The 18,837-nt window shown below is 36.5% G+C and overlaps 1 pseudogene; it reads right to left on the bottom strand.

Moving 5' to 3' along the window:
- Nucleotides 1-17,251: 17,251 nt before the first annotated feature.
- On the bottom strand, nucleotides 17,252-17,794 carry LOC110344039 (N-lysine methyltransferase KMT5A pseudogene; annotated as a pseudogene).
- Between the last annotated feature and the right edge of the window lie 1,043 nt (nucleotides 17,795-18,837).

The following is an 18,837-nucleotide window of genomic DNA, read 5'->3' as shown; positions in this document are numbered from 1 at the left end:
AAAATTATTAATCCCTTGTCTGCCATTGTTTACAAGTAACTGGCCAGTTTATCATTAATTTAAAATATTTCTTTAAGTAAAATAAGTTTTAAATTTTTAATTGTGAGGTAAATCTGTCACATTCTTTGTAACTTCTTATAAGCTGCTCAAAGTTACAAATTAAGTCTCTAATTTCAACATATATTTTAAGAAAATAATTTTAGTATAATTTGTTGTTTAAAATAATTTTTTTCAATCAAGATTTAAAGACTGGTTTACATAATTTGCAGAGCCCTGTAAATAAGAAAATATAGAATCCCTTTTACCAAAAGAAAGACAAATGTATGGTTGGTTACATTTTTTTAATAAATCCTTTTTTTATTTCCCCTGTGGTATCTCCTGATTTGCTATAGTTATTCTAATTATTGATAGATTAAAATTAAAATTATTAACATGTATGTTTTCATGTGTCTTATACAGTAACAGTTTTAAATGCAAATATAAGGGTATTTAACTTCCATGTTGAATTGTTGCAATTACAATTACTGAAATTGCAGAATTCATATTTTAGTTCATATTAGCTTAAGTATTTTGTTCTCCCCCAAGCATTACAAATGCTGCACAAAAATAAGTTGATTATGTGCATTTTGTTTCTTTACACACATATACACACATTCACCCAGCACTCTACCCTCAGCTTACTGATGTGTAAAGAAGGACTGAGAGGAAAAGAAATGATAGGCTGCTCTGTCTTTCATTTTCTTTCTCAGAATAATTTTATTAAGAGGTTGGCTGATACTAGAGATAATATCTGATACTGTTCTTTGATTGCTTTTGTTTTTAGAATTCTACTGGCATCTTTCTATGTGTGAAGTCATTTCCTACCAGAAGGAAAGTATGATCACTGTGGCCCATCAGTGGCCATAGTGTGTACTCTATGTAACATGTTTAATCCTGTTCCATGTGAGTCTGGATGAAATTGCACACATTCTGGGCTTCCAGGTCCCCTATATGCAATATGAGGCAAAGAAAGGTAGACATACATGTGCGTATCCCATCCGTTCAGGCTCCATCATCCCATCAGAATTCACTTACAAGTCACAAGTTCAAAGGTAAAATTATTAAGAATTTAAAAACATGAGGATGCAATGAAATGTGAGCATTTTTAAGCACTGGGCCCTTTGTGACCATGCAGGTATCCAGCCCATGCAACAGATTTTACAAGAACTACAACTAACATCCTGAAATATTTCCCACCAATAAACATGTGAAGTAAAGTTAAATAGAAATTGTAACTAATAAAAATATTCTAATACATGAAAATTAAGAATTGATAAAAAGTCAAATTTAAGATCCACACACAGCAGAGTTTGCAGCCTGTCTGGTAAATTTTTTAAGATCAACGAACTTTTTCAACACATACATAAAACCAATAGAAATAATAAGCAATGAGTAATATAAGTGCATAATGAAAGAATATAAATGTACAAATGCATTAAAACAAATAGAATTAGCTAAAGACAGAAGAGAAAAGATAAATGGACTAAAATAAGAATAAAATAAAGTAACTTCTCTATTACAGAATGAAATTTAGCTCTGGACTTCCTAGAATCCAAAACTATCCAACATAAGGGCTTGAAACACTAATTATCACAAAAAGAAAGTGTAATGGGTTTTCAAGGAAAGTGAACAATTACCACGCACTAAAGTCTAAGAATTTATCTTCTGTGTTATATAATGCACAGTAATATATATAACAATATTTGTAGTTTTATATGAGTACATACATGTAATGATGTAATTATAGTTCTATAAAATATGATTTTAAGGAATCAGCATAATGGAGGATAAAGAGTAATGAACATTTCTGGAATTATGACTTAAGACAAGGTGGATTTCAGAGATGAAATAGAAGTGAATGCCCCAAGTTGATTATTCTTAAATATTAATTTTAGAAAGTTTAGTTAATCTTTTGAAATTGAGTTCACTAAGCTACATAAAAATTTTTCTTAGTAATAATTTTATTTGGGGAAATAAGACCTTAGAAATGAAACTGCAGAAAAGAAAACAAGTTAACCTAATTAAGTTCCTAAAAGTATTATTTATAAAAACATAAATCAAAAATACAGAAAAAGTAGTTAAAGAGTTGATCCTAAAATTTCATGTAGACTTTTAAAATGAAAAATAAGATATTAATATGAAAAGCATACTATTAACTGTACCAAAGGGAATGTAAACAGGAATAGCCAACAATTCCCAAGTGAAATAGAGAACTGACATTACCAAAATCCAAGACTTAATACAGTAATCAAGGTAGTGTGGAACTGACAAAATAGACAAAGTATGTAGATTGGTGGGAAAAACTAGAGTGCTGACTAATACATGCAAACAAAATATTCAACTGATCTTAACAACAAAAAACTCACTTGTTTTCAATGAAGAAAAATAGTGTTCTCAACAAATGGTGTTAGCATGGCTGGAGATCCTCATGACAAAAAATTATTCTAAATACACATTTTACACCATTCACAAAAGTTAATTCTATACAGATCACAGATACCGATTTAAAATGCAAAACTGTAAAAGTCCTAGGAGATAACATAGAAGAAAATCTCGATGACCTTGGGCTCAGTGATGACTTTTTTAGATACAACACCAAAATCACAATCTATGAGAGATAACATTGATAAGTTGAACTTTATTAAAACTTACAACTTCTGCTCTGTGACAGATATTTTTTTAAGAGAAAGGAAAGACAAACCATGGGTTGGAAATTTTTGTAAAACACCTGTCTGATAATAGAATTGTCTCAAAATACACCAAGTACTTTTAAAACTGAACAATATAAAAACAACCCAATTAAACTTGGCAAAATATCTCCCTAGAAAAAAAGAAGTTATATAGATGCCAAATAAACATATTAGAAGATACTCAAAATCATGTAACATTAGGGTATTAATTGAAAATTGAAACAAAAATGAGATACCATGACACACCTATTAGAATAGGAAAAATCCAAAACAATGACAATACCAAATACTGGTGAAGATGTGGAGAAACAAAAACTCTCACTTGCTGTCAGGATTGTGAAATAGTATAACCACTTTGGAATACAATTTGACAATTTTTTATAAAGTTAAAAATAGGCCTACCATACAATCCAACAATCATGATCCCAGGTATCTACTCAAATGGATATAAAGTGTGTGCTTGGGCCAGGGATTTAGCTCAGTGGTTCTGCCACCTGCCTTGCAAGTGCAAGGTTACGAGTTCGATCCCCAGTACCAAAAAAAAAAAAAAGTGTATGTTCACATAAAAGCCCAAACAAGAATCTTTATACATAACTTCTAAACTATTACAAGCAATCAAGATATCATTCAACAAGTGAACAGATATGTCTGTGGTATGCTGTACAGTTGGATAGTATTCAGTGATAAGATGAAATAAGCCATCAAGGCATGACAAGATATGGAGGGTTCTTAAATACCAGTACGAATTGCTAAGTAAAAGATGCCAGTGTGGAAAGACTACAAACTATACAATTCCAACTAAATTATACTTTATAAAAAGCAAAACCATAAAGACTATAAAAATATCAGTTTATGCTAGGAATTTGGAGGAGAGGGAAAGTAAGGCGATAAATAGGCATAGCACAGGGAATTTTAAATGAGTGAAACCTCCCATTACAATACTGTAATGGTGAATACATGATCTTATACATTTATCAAAACCAATAGAATGTACAACAAAAACAATGACTCATAATGTAAACTGAAGACCTTAGGTCATAATAATACATCAATATTGGTTTATCAATTATACCCATGACTCCACACTAATGCCAATTGCTAATAACTGTGGAGAGGATAGATTAGAGACATATAGAAACTCTGTAATTTTTATGTAGTTTTTCTTTAAATCCAAAACTGCTGTGAAAAAAATATAAAAGGTTTTATTAAAGATTGTCCCTGCTATTATTCAGAACCCACAAAACTGGGGGAATACTCACGTTCATAAGAACTGAAAATTGTTACTATTCACTGTGTCTGAGAACTGGAATGTACACTTAATGATCATCTCATTTAGCCATCTTAGTCAACAAATCTTCAAGATATATATTACAAAATATTGAGAAAGTATATCAGATAATAACAAATAACTCGTAATAAAAAGTTTAGAAACCTAAATTTAAAAGTACAACACACACTCTAGCATAAACAGACCACTACTGACATATAATTCAGAATTATGCTTATCTAAGGAAAAAAAATAAACATCCTTCAACTCAGGGTTAACTAATAGAGGAGTTTGAGCATTTTGGTACTACTCCTTCTAGTCTATTTTCATTTTTCACTCTGAGAGAAGTTCATTGATCTTCATAAACAAAAATATTTGCCTAAGGCAGCAGTTCTGGTGCTGGAATAAGAACTGGGATTAAATCCCTCGGAAGGCTTTCATTAAAAGGACAATTCTATACAGCATTTCTAAATTTTTTTTTAACTAAGGATAGAACTCGGAACCTTGCACTTGTGAGGCAGGCGGTGGAACCACTGGGCTAAATCCCCAGGCCTCCAAATCTTTTTTAATGGGAGCAAATTTTATAATGAATATACTCACAAAGTATTCATATCTGATACTTGTCTAAGTGGTCTTGTGAAGAATCTAAGAGATTTGCCATTGTCTGCAATATAGTATCAAACAGATATTTATTGCCATCTAAGTTCCAAGGGACAATGTAGTTGAAAATATGTGACATACAAAGATCACTTCAGTAAGATTCTCACTCTCTAAATATCATCTGAACACATTAAAATGCAGATTCCAATACTGATCCCAGAAATGCTAATTCAGTAGGTCTGGGAAAGGATCTGGTCATCTTTCTGGTAACTCTGATCCAAGGAAAACAAGCTTTGGGAAACACTGGTATAGCTGGATGAGGATGAGAAGGTTCTCAATTTTGAACTAACACATTTTCTGTATACAGGTAGAAGCAAATTGAAATAAAACTACACTCTCCCACTTGGAAATAAAAATCCTGGGGGACCAATACGAGTAACTAAAAGCATATCCACTGACTGATGTTCAAGTCTGGCAGCCCTCTCTAATCTCCCTTAGCCTTATGTCACCTTCGCATCTCCAGAACCATCCCAACAAGAGTGATGTGCAGGGAGAACCAAGCTAATTTCCTCTTGACTTCTCCACCAAACATTCCCCACAAACACAGCATTTGAAACAACTTCTGTGTAATTTGAAAAAGCCCTATTCTTCTGTTCTCACTGAGGTGGCTCATTGCGTCTATCAAAAATGTCAAGTGAAAAGAAGACATATTAGTATTTTACATTTTTGCCCACCCTTTGTAAATAATCTCTGCAGATCAGTGATCCCATGAAGTTGACTTTCATGTGGAGGGTTTTCAGGCTACTGTTATGGTTTGGATCTAGAATGTTCCTCAAAAGCCTCATGAGCTCAGAAGTTGGATTTTTTGGAAAGTGATTGGACCATAGGGGTGCTACACTCATCAGTGGATTAATCTACTAATAAATCCATAGCTAAATGTGCTGGTAGAAGATGGGGTCTGATCGTAGAGGAAGCAGTTCACTGAGTGCATGACCTAGAAGGATTTATCTCCTTGTCTGACTCCTCCCTTTTCTCTCTGCTTCCTAGCTGCCATGGTGTCGCAGCTTTCCTCTACTGCAGGCCCTTCTACATTTCTGCATCTGAACCTGTCAACCATGGGCTGAAACTTCTGAAACTGTGAGACAAAATGCACCACTCCTCCTTTAAGTAACAGGTATCAAGTACTGTGTCTCAGCATTAGGAAAGTGTCTAAGGCATCACGCAAAATTTCTTATATACCCCAACTGTAATTTTACACAGGCAAAGTGATGGGAGGGATGATACTGCTATTCTTTCTCCTCCCCTCAGCTTTACACATTTCCTCTCTTCCAGTAGGTGTTGTACAACTGATGTTCTGTGTTTGACATATTCCCTTTGTCCTAGGAACCTTTGAAAATGCATATGGACATGAACTTCACTTGTGTTTCGCTTGGTGATTAGCAGCTTTGAACAGTGACAGTGGAATTTCTTAGTTTTTATTCCTAATGCTCATCCTCTTCGGGAATATTATTCAATGTTAACAATTCCTACTCATAGAGAAATTGAGGCCAAGGATTCAGATATATTGGTCCTGCTTCAGTGAAGTCCTAATTCAGACAAATTTTGTTTCATTGACAATATTTGTTCATGAAGGAACAATCACCAAGAGAATAGTCTAGCTTCTATAGAGCCATACAGCACAGTCTCTATCCTGTTTTCATTTTACTCAGGGCAGCTCACGATGTTCAGTAAACAAAACGTCTGCCAGGGGGCAGCAGAACGTAATGCTTTCATTCCCAGGGGAATATAGAGCATTTTATGAAAGTGACTGGCATATTATGATAAATAATTTGAAATTAAAGTTTTGTGATAATCATGTCACACACATTTACAAGTAAAAGTTTGTTTGAGGTGTCTTATTTATATTAAGGACTTGCATAAACTAAAACTACATATTCTGACAAAAAAATCAAAGGAAAATCTTAATAGTTTGAAGTTGTTTATACCATCTTCTTCTTTATTCTGTCCTTTATAACTTCCCCAAGTTTCCTTGATCTCTGGCACCATTTGTGGACCATGAAATTGCTTTTTATGAGCAACCTAAGATATTTCTGAAATTTAAGAATTCTTGGCTATGTTCTTAAAAATTGTGACTCATCTTGAAAGGAGTGAGAAATTGTTATTTTTATTGCTCATGACAGAAAAAAATACTTCCATAATAAGTTGTCTCCTGGAGACTTATTTCTGAAAATGACTTTAAGTACAAATGAACCGTGGGACCTCGCTGTAGCAAGACAGCTCATGGGGAGGAAAGAGACATTGAGGGAAATAAGAACTATATTGAATCCTCCTGAAATATTATTTGTCCAAGTAATATTTCTTCAGAAGCCCTGGCAGGGGTTCTTTTAAGGCCTACATTGTCTGCCTGTGCATTATCTTTTATAAATGTGTTGTTTAGAAGGGAACCTGGGGTAGTCTTTGGGAAATTCCAGAGCTCAGAACTGACATTCCAAATTTTATGAAGTGAGATTTCAGACTTACCCCTTTGTAAGTAATTTGTTTTAATCTACTTAAAAGTACTATTTATTTTGTTAACAAGATTCTACTGTAAGATCTTTTAAGACAATGGTTTCAGAGATTTTTAGCTAAAGATTTAAAAAAGTAATTCTTCAAAGGCATAAAACCACAAAACCTAAAATAATGGAAGTGGAATTAACCAAAGCAGAATTCTGAAAGCTAGAAACCAGATGGATCTGGGTAGCTGCTTAGAAAACTTGAGAAAGATGAATCTTGAGCTTCAGTGGTAAAAGTTGTACAGGAATACAATTTAACTATAGAATTTCTAAATGGTTCCAAAATGGCTGTGCGGTGATGGTATGACTGAAAAGCAAAGAATTATTCAAATGCCATGTTGAATTGTAGTCTGGTTCCTGGGGTCTATCCTGGCTGTGCACAGCTAGGAAACTGCTCTTGTTCCACCCCAATGAAGAACTGGAGATTTATTCATTAGAGAGGTGGAAAAATGGTTTCTGTGGTCCAGGGATATTTCTTTAATATGTTGGTGTATATAAAAAACACTGCTTCAAAGGTAGTATAGAACCAACCATTTATCATGCTACCATGGTCCTATAGGTGGTCTGAGCTCAGTTGGGCAGGTTTCACTGGGGCAGTCCAATACAGTTCTGGCCCAATGCTGATGGGGCTGAAAACTCTTAATACTTGAGTAGTGTGGTTATCTACAAAAACTTTCTCATTCACATCCCCAATTCTCAGCTGGGATGGCTGACCTTCCCAGAAAGCTGTTAGCATGTCTACACAGCTTCTCTGTCCCATTGCCCCTTCCCCTTTGGACCTTTATTTCCTATTTTGCATTATCAATTATTCATTTTAATCATTGGGACATTTTAGGTATGCAATATAATGACATTCACCATTGAAAATTTGCACCTTTACATAATCTCTCTTGGTTCTTATTTTTCCCCCTTCCCTGCCCTCCCTTCAACTCCTCCACCCCTCCCTATTTACAAAGACTTTGATTCTATTTTTCCATTTTCTCATATTAATTCCATTCCCTTCCTTCCTTTTCCCTACCCCTCTGACTTCCCCTTCCCCTTTGCAGATTTTCTTCCTATTTCACATTATCTATTATACCTTTTAGTCCCTATTTATACTTTCAGTTTCTCAGACTAGAGAAACTATTTGGTATTTACACATGTGTGTCCTATTTATTTCACCTAAGAGTATAGCCTCAATGTGCATCCATTTAGCCATTAATGTCTCTAATTTCTCATTTTTTATGGCTGAGTAGCACTTCATTTTATCCTTTGTCTGAGGAACAGCAAGTGAAGATTTTTTCTCACATTGTGGGTTCTCTCTTCACACTGCAGGTGGTTTCTCTTGTTGTGCAGAGCTTTTTCATAAAAAGAGATCTCACTTGTTGATTGTGCTAGTACATGGGCAACTGAGGTTTTGTTCATAAAATCTTTTCCTAGACGAATATCCTCAAGAGTTCTACCTAACCTCTGTTCCAGCTGATTCAGCTTTTCTATTTTAATATTTAGATCTTTAATCAATTTTGATTTTAGTTTAGTGCATGGTGAGAGACATAGGTCTAGTTTTAATCTTTGGCAAGTTGAAATCCAATTTTTCCAGCACCATTTATTAAAGAGGTCATCTTTCCTCCAGTGAGGGTGTTTGGCTCCTTAGTTGAAGATGAGGTGGCTGAGAGTGTCTGGAGTTGTTTCTGCATCTTTTAAACTGCTCCACTGGTCCTCAGATCTGTTTCTTTGCCAGTACCATGCTGCTTTTATCACAGCAGCTAGTAGTATAGTTTCAAGTTGGGGATTGTGATACCCCCTGCAATATCTCTGCTGTCTAGAATTACTGTTGCTACTCTAGGTCTCTCCTTGTTTCAAATGAATTTTTGGAATGTTTTCTCAAGATCTGTGAAGTATGCTGCTGGGATTTCAATTGGGATTGCATTGAATCTATATAGCAGTTTTGGAAGTATGGCCATTTTCACTATATTGATCCTTCCTACCCAGGAGCAAGGGATGTCTTTCCATTTTCTGATATCATCTTCAATCTCTCTTTCCAGAGTGCTACAGTTTTCAGAGAAGAGTTCTTTAATTTCTTTCATTAGGTTGATTCCTAGGTATTTCAGTTTCTTGGATGCTATTGTGAAAGGAATTATTTGCCCTATTTCTCTCTCAGTGAGTCTGTTGTTCGTGTAGAGGAAAGCTATTGATTTTTGTGTGTTGACCTTGTATCCAGCTACTCTACTGAATTTGGTTAAGTGTAGAAGACTTTTGGTGGAGTTCTTGGGGTCTTCTATATAGGGTATCATGTCATCTGCAAATAATGATAGTTTGACTTCTTCATTTCCTATCTTTATTCCTTTTATTTCTTTCTCTTGTCTAATTGCTGTGGCTAATGTTTCCAAAACTATATTGAACAAGAGTGGTGATAGTGGACATCCTTGCCTTGTTCCTCATTTTAGTGTGAGGATTTCAGTTTTTGACCATTTAGTATGATATTGGTTGTTGGTTTTTCATAGATGGCTTTTATCAGTTTGAGGTACAGACCATCTATTCCAATCTTTTGTAGGGTTTTTATCATAAATGCATGTTGGATTTTGTCAAATGCTTTTTCCGCATCTATGGAGATAATCATATGGTTTTTGTCCTTGGCTCTATTGATATAGTGTATTACATTGATTGATTTGTGTATGTTGAACCATCCCTGCATCCCTGGGATGAATCCCACTTGATCAGGGTGTATGATCTTCTTGATGTTCTTCTGCATTCTATTTGTCAGTATCTTATTAAGGATTTTTGCATCTATGTTCATTAGTGAGATTGGCCTATAGTTCTCCTTTTCGGTTGAGTCTTTCTCTGCTTTGGGGATCAAGGTGATGCTTGCTTCCAGGAATGATTTCGAGAGTATTGCTTCCCTTTCAATTTCATTGAATAGTTTAAACAGTAGTGGCAGTAGTTCCTCTCTAAATGTCTTGTAGAATTCAGCAGTGAAGCCATCAGGGCCCGGGCTTTTCTTAGTTGATAAGTTTTTAATTACACTTTCAATTTCATTGGTTGATATTGGGTTGTTTAGAATTTTTAGGTCTTCTTTGTTCAGCTTTGGTAATTCATAAGCATCTAGGAATCTGTCAATTTCTTCTGTGTTGTCCATCTTATCGGTGTATAGGTTCTCCAAGTAGGTATTGATGATCCTCTGGATTTCTGCTGGGTCTTTTGTAATTTCACCCTTTTCATTCCTAATTGCATGGATTTGGGCCTTTTCTTTCTTTTTTCTCATAAGGTTGGCTAAGGGATTGTCAATTTTTTTTATTCTTTCAAAGAACCAACTCTTGGCTTCATTGATTTTTTGTAACATTCTCTTAGTCTCCATTGCATTGATTTCTCCTCTGATCTTTATAATTTCCTCCCTTGTATGAGCTTTGGGTTTGTCCTGCTCTTCTTTTTCTAGAAGCTTGAGGTTCAGCATCAGGTTGTTTAATTGGGCTCATTCTGTTTTCCTAATATGCATATTCACTGCTATGAATTTCCCTCGTAAGACTGCTTTCATTGTGTCCCATAAATTCCCATATGTTGTATTGTCATTGTCATTTACTTGAAGGAACTGTCTGATTTCTTCTTTAATTTCCTCTGTGACCCATTGGTTATCCAGAAATGTGCTGTTCGATTTCCATGTGTTTATGAAATCTTTGCCATTTCTTTTGCTATGGATCTCCAATTTCATTGCACTATGGTCTGATAATATACAGGGGATAACTTCAATTCCTTTCAATTTACTTAAACATGTTCTATGAGCAAGTATGTAGTCTATTTTGGAGAACAACCCATGTGCAGCTGAAAAGAATATGTATTCTGATTTTGTGAGGTGGAACACCCTGCAAACATCTGTTAAGTTCATTTGTTCAAGAGTTTGATTGAGTTCTAGTATTTCATTACTTATTTTTGTCTAGTTGATCTATCTATTTGTGAAAATGGGATATTGAGGTCCCCCACTACAATTGTATTTGTGCATATATGGTTTTTCATGTCCATTAGCATTTGTTTTATGTAGTTGGGTGCACTAGTGTTTGGTACACAGATGTTTATGATTGTCATCCCTTCCTCTTGGATTGTTCCCTTTACAAGGATGTAGTGTCCTTCTTTGTCTCTCTTAATCAGTGTTGGTTTGAAATCTACTTGATCTGCCAAGACGATAGCTACTCCTGCTTTTTGGGGGGTTCCCATTACATGGAGTATCGTTTTCCACCCTTTTACCTTCAGTCTATGAGATTCATTCTGAATTAAGTTTGTTTCTTGAACACAGCATATTGTTGGATTTTGCTTCTTGACCCATTCTGCCAGCCTATTTCTTTTGGTTGGTGAATTGAGATTATTAACATTGATGGTTATAACTGATACATATTGACTCATCATTGTCATGACTTTTTCTTTTTGTTGGGTTCTCCCCCTTTACATTTAATTTCTTGTCATGCCAGATAGGTTCATTCTGCTGTGCTTCCTGGGGTTGTGATCCTCATTGTCTGTCCCTAGTATATTGTCTAAAATTTTTTGGAGTGCTGGTTTGGTATTCGTGAAGTTCCTAAGGTACTCTTTGTCAAGAAAGTATCTTATTTCTCCATCAATCTTGAAAGATAGTTTTGTAGGGTACATCAATCTGGGTTGGAGGCTGTTTTCCTTTAGGGTTTGGAATACATCACTCCAAGCTCTTTTTACCCTGAGTGTTTGCATTGAGAAGTCTGCTGCAATTCTGATGGCTTTTCCTTTGTATGTGATTTGTTTCTTTTCTCTAACTTCTTGTAGAACTTTGATCTTCTGTTGGGTTTCTGGAATCTTAACAATTATATACCTATGTGTAGATTGTTTTTGATCAAGGCTATTTGGAGTCCTATATGCCTCACCTATCTGTATGTCAAGTTCTTTTCCCCTGCTTGGGAAGTTTTCTGCCATTACTTCTGTGAACAGTTTTTTTATGTCATCTGCACTCTCTCCTGTTTCTTCATTGACTCCAATCAGTCTTATGTTACTCTTCTTTGCATCATCTAGCAGCTGCTGGATTGATTTCTCATGGTCTCTTACAATTTTGAAGCAATTTTTTCTTTTCCTGATCACTAATTGCAATCTTATCTTCTATATATGAAATTCTATCCTCTCATTGGCTCATTCTGCTGTATAGACTTTCAATGGAGTTTTTCATCTCCTGGAAATTTGTTTGCATTTTTTTTATGGATTCCATTTGTTTCCTATGTTGGGATTCCATCATGTTCCTCAGCTCCTCTCTAGATTTATTGATCATGTCTTCCACTAGGAGTACAATCTGCTGTTATTTGAGAATTTACTTCTGATTTCATTTTTTCAGATCCTCTTTTGTTGCCAGTTCAGTGGGTCCAGGTGGTTGAGTATCAGAGTGTTCCATCTTATTTCCCTTTAGGGTTGCTGAAGGTGATCTGGAAGTTTTGTTTTGAGACTTGTTTATGTGTTTTCTCATTTTGATGGGGGGCTGTTATATTGGCACTCATGCTGCTCACCTCCTCTGGGCTAGGAGTGGTGTAATGGAGGCCCAGGAGCCCCTACCTCTGGGCTGGGAGTGGTGAAGCAGTGACCCAGAAGCCCCTTTCGCTGGGAGTGGTGGAACATTAGCCCAGAAGCCCCTACCTCTGGGCTGGGATCAGTGGAATGGCCACCCAGAAGCCCCTACCCCTGGCCTTTGAGTGGTGGAAAGGCAGCCCAGAAGCCCCTTCTTGAGAGTGTGGAGTGGTGGAAAGGTGGCCCAGAAGCCCCTTCCTCTGGGCTGTGAGTAGTGGAATGGTGGCTCAGAAGCCCCTACCTCTGGGCAGGGAGTGGTCAGTTTGGATCTCTTACAGTTTGATCACCTTAGGGTAGTTGATATTCTCCCAGGAATGCTGACTTCTTCTTAAGTATTGCAAAAGACCCAAACAGAAGCTACAAAGAGTCAATGATGTAGAGTTGGAAGTCACAGCATCATTTTTGCCACATTATATTGTTCAGAAAACAGTCACAAGAGCAGCATGGACATAAGATCTGTGGAGCACAAGAAATGTGCATTCCAAGATGTGTATTTTCACTGGACATCAGGTGCATTTTTGAAGACTTTACTACAAGGAAAAACCAGATACACGTGAAAACCACAAAATGGAAAATGGAGAAATTAAATTAAATATTATACTGGACCCTCAGGATTCAAGAATTTAGACTTTTATCCTCAACATAAGAAATCTGAAGAATTTTTTTTTTTGGAGACAGAAATACACAAACATTAAAAAGTCTCCACAGAAATGGTTCCACTGAAGAAATCACACACAGACACACACACACACACACACACACACACACACATACAAAACTTCAGGATTGAGGCTCACCAATTGACAAACCCTGAATACACATAAAATGCATTCATTCAATATGTTGTGTCCCACTCTTAAGATACATTAACAGATATGAAAGCAGACAAAGAAGTGAAAAGGAAATAAATAAACTATGATGGGTAAAAAAACATCAAATAGTATCAGTAACATCATCAGAGATAAAAGTAAATATAATATGACCTCAAGAGAAAAGCAGGATAATATAAAATGTAATATATTCAGAGAATTAAAAAGAGCTCTTGGAAATTAGGCACACAGACATAGATGGTGAGTCGATGAGACACTGTGGGTTTGTAGATTAAAAATATGAAAAATTAAATTAAATTATGGAAAGTAAAAATGTTAAGATAAAGAAATAAAAGGAGAAAAAATATTAATGAAATTGGAAATTTGTTTCACAAGTTCTAATATTCAGATAACAAGCATTACAAAGAGAATAACAATAACAACAACAAAAACAGAAAATTTTCAATTAAGCAATTTTCAAGAAATTTTCAAAGAAACTTCCAAGACTAAAAAAGAGAATCAAAGGTTTAGTTCAAAGGAGCTGTTATGTATTGAATCGCATCTATCCAAGATGGTGAAAACCTAACTCCCAGTACTTCAGAACTGAATTTCATTTGAAAGATGTTTTATCAGATGTAATCAAGTCAAGATGAGGCAGGTCACTAGTTCCAGCACTCCAATATGACTTGCCTCATTACAAAAAAGAAATTTGAGCCTGTGAAGAAGCACACAGGGGAAAAGACCATGTAAATACAGAGGCAGAGATGAAATGAAGCCACAAAATGACAAAGATTGACAACAAACCTTCAGAACTGACCTACTGATGTGGGACAGCTTCTTGCTCACAGCCCTAAAAGGAATTGGTTGATCCTTGAACTATGCTGAGATGAAAAATTTCAGTTGTTTAAGCCACCCAGTTTTATAAATTCTATTAAAGTAGTACAGGGGTTCATCAATTATCCAGTAATGTGCAGGAAAATAGATTCAGACCTAAGCATGTGTTAGTGGAATTATGGTGACTGGATTGAGCATAGAAAGAAGACTGTGAAAGCTTCTGGAGCGATTGGTGTAGGAGAATTGGTTTTACATAAATAATCAATAATCAAAATTTATTAGATTTTTTTAATAACTACAATGTGAGTAGGAAGACAGTGGAGAAATGCCTTCAGAATTTTGGGGGAAAGCAGTGATTTCTAACCTAAAATTCCTAATCAGCTAAACTACCAAATAAATGTTGAGATGGAGTTTAGACATGAAATTTCAAGTATTTATTTCTCAAGCATCTCTATGATGAAATGGTCCACCATAATAACAACATAAGTGAAGAAAAGGGAGACATGATTCAGGAGACAGAATCCAGCATAAGAAAAGTACAGTGTCCCCAAGACTGGCAAGATTCTTCAAGACAAGAGCTGTGCGGGAGCTCTAGACCCACCAGTTCAGTTCAGAACATGTGTGAAGAAGAAAGAAGAAGGAGAGGAGATGGAGGTGGAGTTGGAGGTAGAGTGGAGCTGCAGGTGAAAGTAGATAGGAAAGGAGAGAAAGAGGTAACAAGGGAGGAGAAGGAGAGAAATAGAATGCCTGATTTGTTTGAGAGTTTTTGATAGAGGTCAGTGGATGAATGAATAATCATTTTTGAAACAAGAAAGCTTTAAGGGGCTAAAAAAGTGTGTAAGAAATTGAAATTTGATCAAATCACATTGGTAAATAGTATTTTCATATTCATGTAAGCACTGAACATTAATTTGAATAAAACATTGTAACTATAGAACATTGAGGAGAATTTTGATTATGAAGAATGATAAGTAGAAGTAAGGAGGACAAAATGATTTTTTGTAATGAAAAATTAATAAATAGATAATGCCTAATAATAAGAAAATAGTAACAGAAATGTGAAAATAATATCTATCAATATGAAATAACTTCTTCCCCAAAGTAGGGAGCCAGAATGGAGAGCAAGGTGAAATACTGATATTTTTCACCTCAGTCTTTGTAAAGTTCTCTGCCATTTACATATCACTCATACATACATTTTTAACAAATGAAAAATTAGTGAGAGAAATTCTTCTAATTCATTGTATATTTGAGGTATAAGAGTAAATTTATGACCATTTACTCTAGGCCAGTGTATTTCAAAGTGTGATATAACAGGGAATTGTCTGTTAGTCCATTAAAAATGCAGGGTGACACTGGGACCTGATGTTGGCAGTTACCACAAGCTCCTCAGGAGTGCCAGGTCAGCTGATTTCTAGCCCACATTTTGAACAGCAAATCTCTACAACAGCATGTTCAACTCAAGCTACATACTTCAGTAACATGGGAAGCTCATTTAATGTACAACTAGGAAATATTACATTCCTCCAATGACTCCTCCATGGATTTTATCCTGGAGTTCAAACTCCCAGGAAGACACTTAAGCTTCCTCTATATGTAATTATTACCTTACTCTGATACCACTATCCCATTTCTTCCAACACCTCCAACCACTGACAACACCTAAGCAGCCCCAAATGCGTGTTATATACATGAGCTGAAGGTGGTTTCTGTGTATCTGCCCCTGGGTTATTTACTTCTTCATAGTAGGCTAATATCTATTAGCTCCAAAGCCAGCCAGTACAAGACTCAAATTGTTATAGATCCAATTATTTTAAAAATAGCTCAAGCAAGCATATTTTCAGCCACTTGGAGACTGCTTTGTGCAGCACCCCTACCATCACAGCCACCTCAAAACCTTACCCTACATCTACTGGCAGTAAGATAGGTCATGGGTCACAAAGACTCCCAGCTGCTGCTGCCTTTTAGAGATCTCTGACTCAAACATTCCCCACTGTGCAACTGAACTGATGTCACCTAGACATGTATGGTGTATGTCTCCTTTGAGACTCGCTGACCTGCCTGTTGCCTGTAGTTTCTTTGCTCTCCCCTCCCATAAGTAGCAACCTCTGTGCCATAGCCTCTGGACAGATTCCGCCATGGGCGACTTCTGTCACATGAAAATCTGCCAGTATCACCAATAAAGCTTATGTGTACTTCTTCCAGTTCATGATCTTGGCTTTTTTCTGGTCAGCCTACAAATCTCATAACCCTGCAAGGCTTGAGACACCTTACAATCTGCCCCCACTTTAATTAGCTAACTCCTATTTATCCATTATGATTCATGTTTAGGCACCAAGTCATACAGGAAGCTTTCCTTATCCTAAATGGGTTTTTGTAATACCTATTCATGGAACATGATGACAAGTCAAAAGTTCTAAGACTTATTTTGACCTTAGCTGATTTCTGAAACACCATGGAGGAAACCCTTCTTTTCCCTAAATAAATGGAGTCTGAGTTTTCATTTACTCAAATAAATGAAATGTCAATTGAATGCCATGGCCAAGCCTGAAGATGGCCTTTTGCCTTCTCCCTTCTCCCTTTCTCCTCCATAGATTAAATAGACTGTGTCTGTTTGACTAGTATTGTAGACCCTGGATGGCACAGCCCCAAGAGACAGTTATATTATGTTTCCTTTCCTGCTCCCTTCCTGTGCAAGTCCCAATCATGAAACAATCACTCTATGTTCCACCTAGGCCATGTTGACCATGTATAACTATTTGCCCTGCCTTTCCTTCCTTTTGCCTTCCACTATAAATAAAGAGCATGCTGGACTCCAGGTGGCCATTAGCTCATCAGGCTATGGTTCCACCTGGTCCCAGCTTTCAGGCATAATCTTGGTATGTATCTTTCTTTCTTTTTATTCTTCAATTTTCTTCATTTCCCACCACTCTCCCTGGCTTCAGACCCTATGCTGTGTGGGTTGCTGCATCTGCCTTCCTCCTTCCCACTCTCAATCAACTCATCAATTCTTTTCCTTTCTTCTGACTACAATTCCACTTTGTTCTTTCTGGAGCTCTTCCAGACTGGGTAGAAGTCCCTGAGTTTGTGATTCTCTTGTATTTCCTCTTGAGATTTTTTCTGAGGAGGCTGTTTGACCTTGAGAGGCTTTTTCAGGGCTTTCTTGGTCATGGCTGCATTGGTAGAATCATAAGACAGGGTTGGAGTTTTTAGAGGTTCTGCTGCTTCAGATTTTTGGTTTGGAAAAGGTGCCAGCAGACCTCTCCTGGTGTCTTTGAACTTCTGTTCCTCAAACTTCGTGGCACTTTCTATGGCATTCCCAACATTTTTTTTCTCTTCTTGTTTCCTGTAGATACCAACTAATGGTTTCCCCTGGCATTTGACTTCATGATTTGTAACTGAGTTCTCTTCCTGAAGGGGGGAATGAATTCCAGAACATTTGTTTGGGCTCCTGTAGGAATAGATATTTCACTGCCAGCCTAACTCAGTCAGTAGAGTATGGGACTCTTAATCCCATTGTTGTGGGTTCATGAACCACATTGGGCACCAGAGGCCATGACCTACACAGTGTAAGCTCTAAAGTTGGGGAGAGTGGTGGGAGATGAAGAAAATTGAAGAATAACAAGAAAGGAAGATACATACCAAGATTATCCCTGAAAGCTGGGACCAGGTGGAACCATAGCCTGATGAGCTAATGGCCACCTGGAGTCCAGCATGCTCTTTATTTGTGGAAAGCAAAAGGAAGGGAAGGCAGGGCAAATAGTGCTACATGGTCCACGTGGCCTAGGTGGAACATAGAGTGATTGTTTCATGATTGGGACTTGCACAGGAATGGAACAGGAAAGGATACATAATGTAACTGTTTCCTGGGGCTGTGCCATCCAGGGTCTACAATAGTAGTCAAACAGACATAGTCTATTTAATCTATGGAGGAGAAAGGGAGAAGGGATAAGGCAAAAGGCCATCTTCAGGCTCAGCCCTCAGCAATTGAACAGTAACTATAAAAATATAGATTGGGTTGTCCATGATAAGAAGATACAATAATGTAATTTGTGCTCTTGTGGAATCCAGTTTCCTGAAGAAGGTAGGCAATAGTTAGTCACACAAATAAATGTAAGTGCAATTAGGACAACTATTCTGGGAGAAGGTACCCAGAGGAGATTGTAGACCAAAATTTAGGCCATTAGTGCAGACCATAACAATGGCCAATTTTTTAAAAATTTCATCCTCTGTTAGAGTTAGGACACTTCAGACTGCTCTTTTCTTCCTAGACTATGCCTTTGGGTTTCCTAAATTCATTGGTTTTGTGCTTTACAGTAAAAACTCTGGGCTTTTGTGTTTGTTCATAAAAGAGTTGGATTGAATCCAGATGGACTTTCAAAGAGGACTATTGGCAGTGCTGCAAGTGGTCTGTTGGCCAAACCCAGTATAGACATGGGGTGCCATATATCTGGAACATCACTTTTTCTTTATTTCAATAATTTTTATAATTATAAATACTA

This window comes from Heterocephalus glaber, unplaced genomic scaffold (genome assembly GCF_053883595.1).
Source record: "Heterocephalus glaber isolate CG9 unplaced genomic scaffold, H.glaber_assembly_v1.0 deba00000331, whole genome shotgun sequence".
NCBI lineage: Eukaryota > Metazoa > Chordata > Mammalia > Rodentia > Bathyergidae > Heterocephalus > Heterocephalus glaber.
This window is presented reverse-complemented; position numbering and strand designations above follow the sequence as displayed.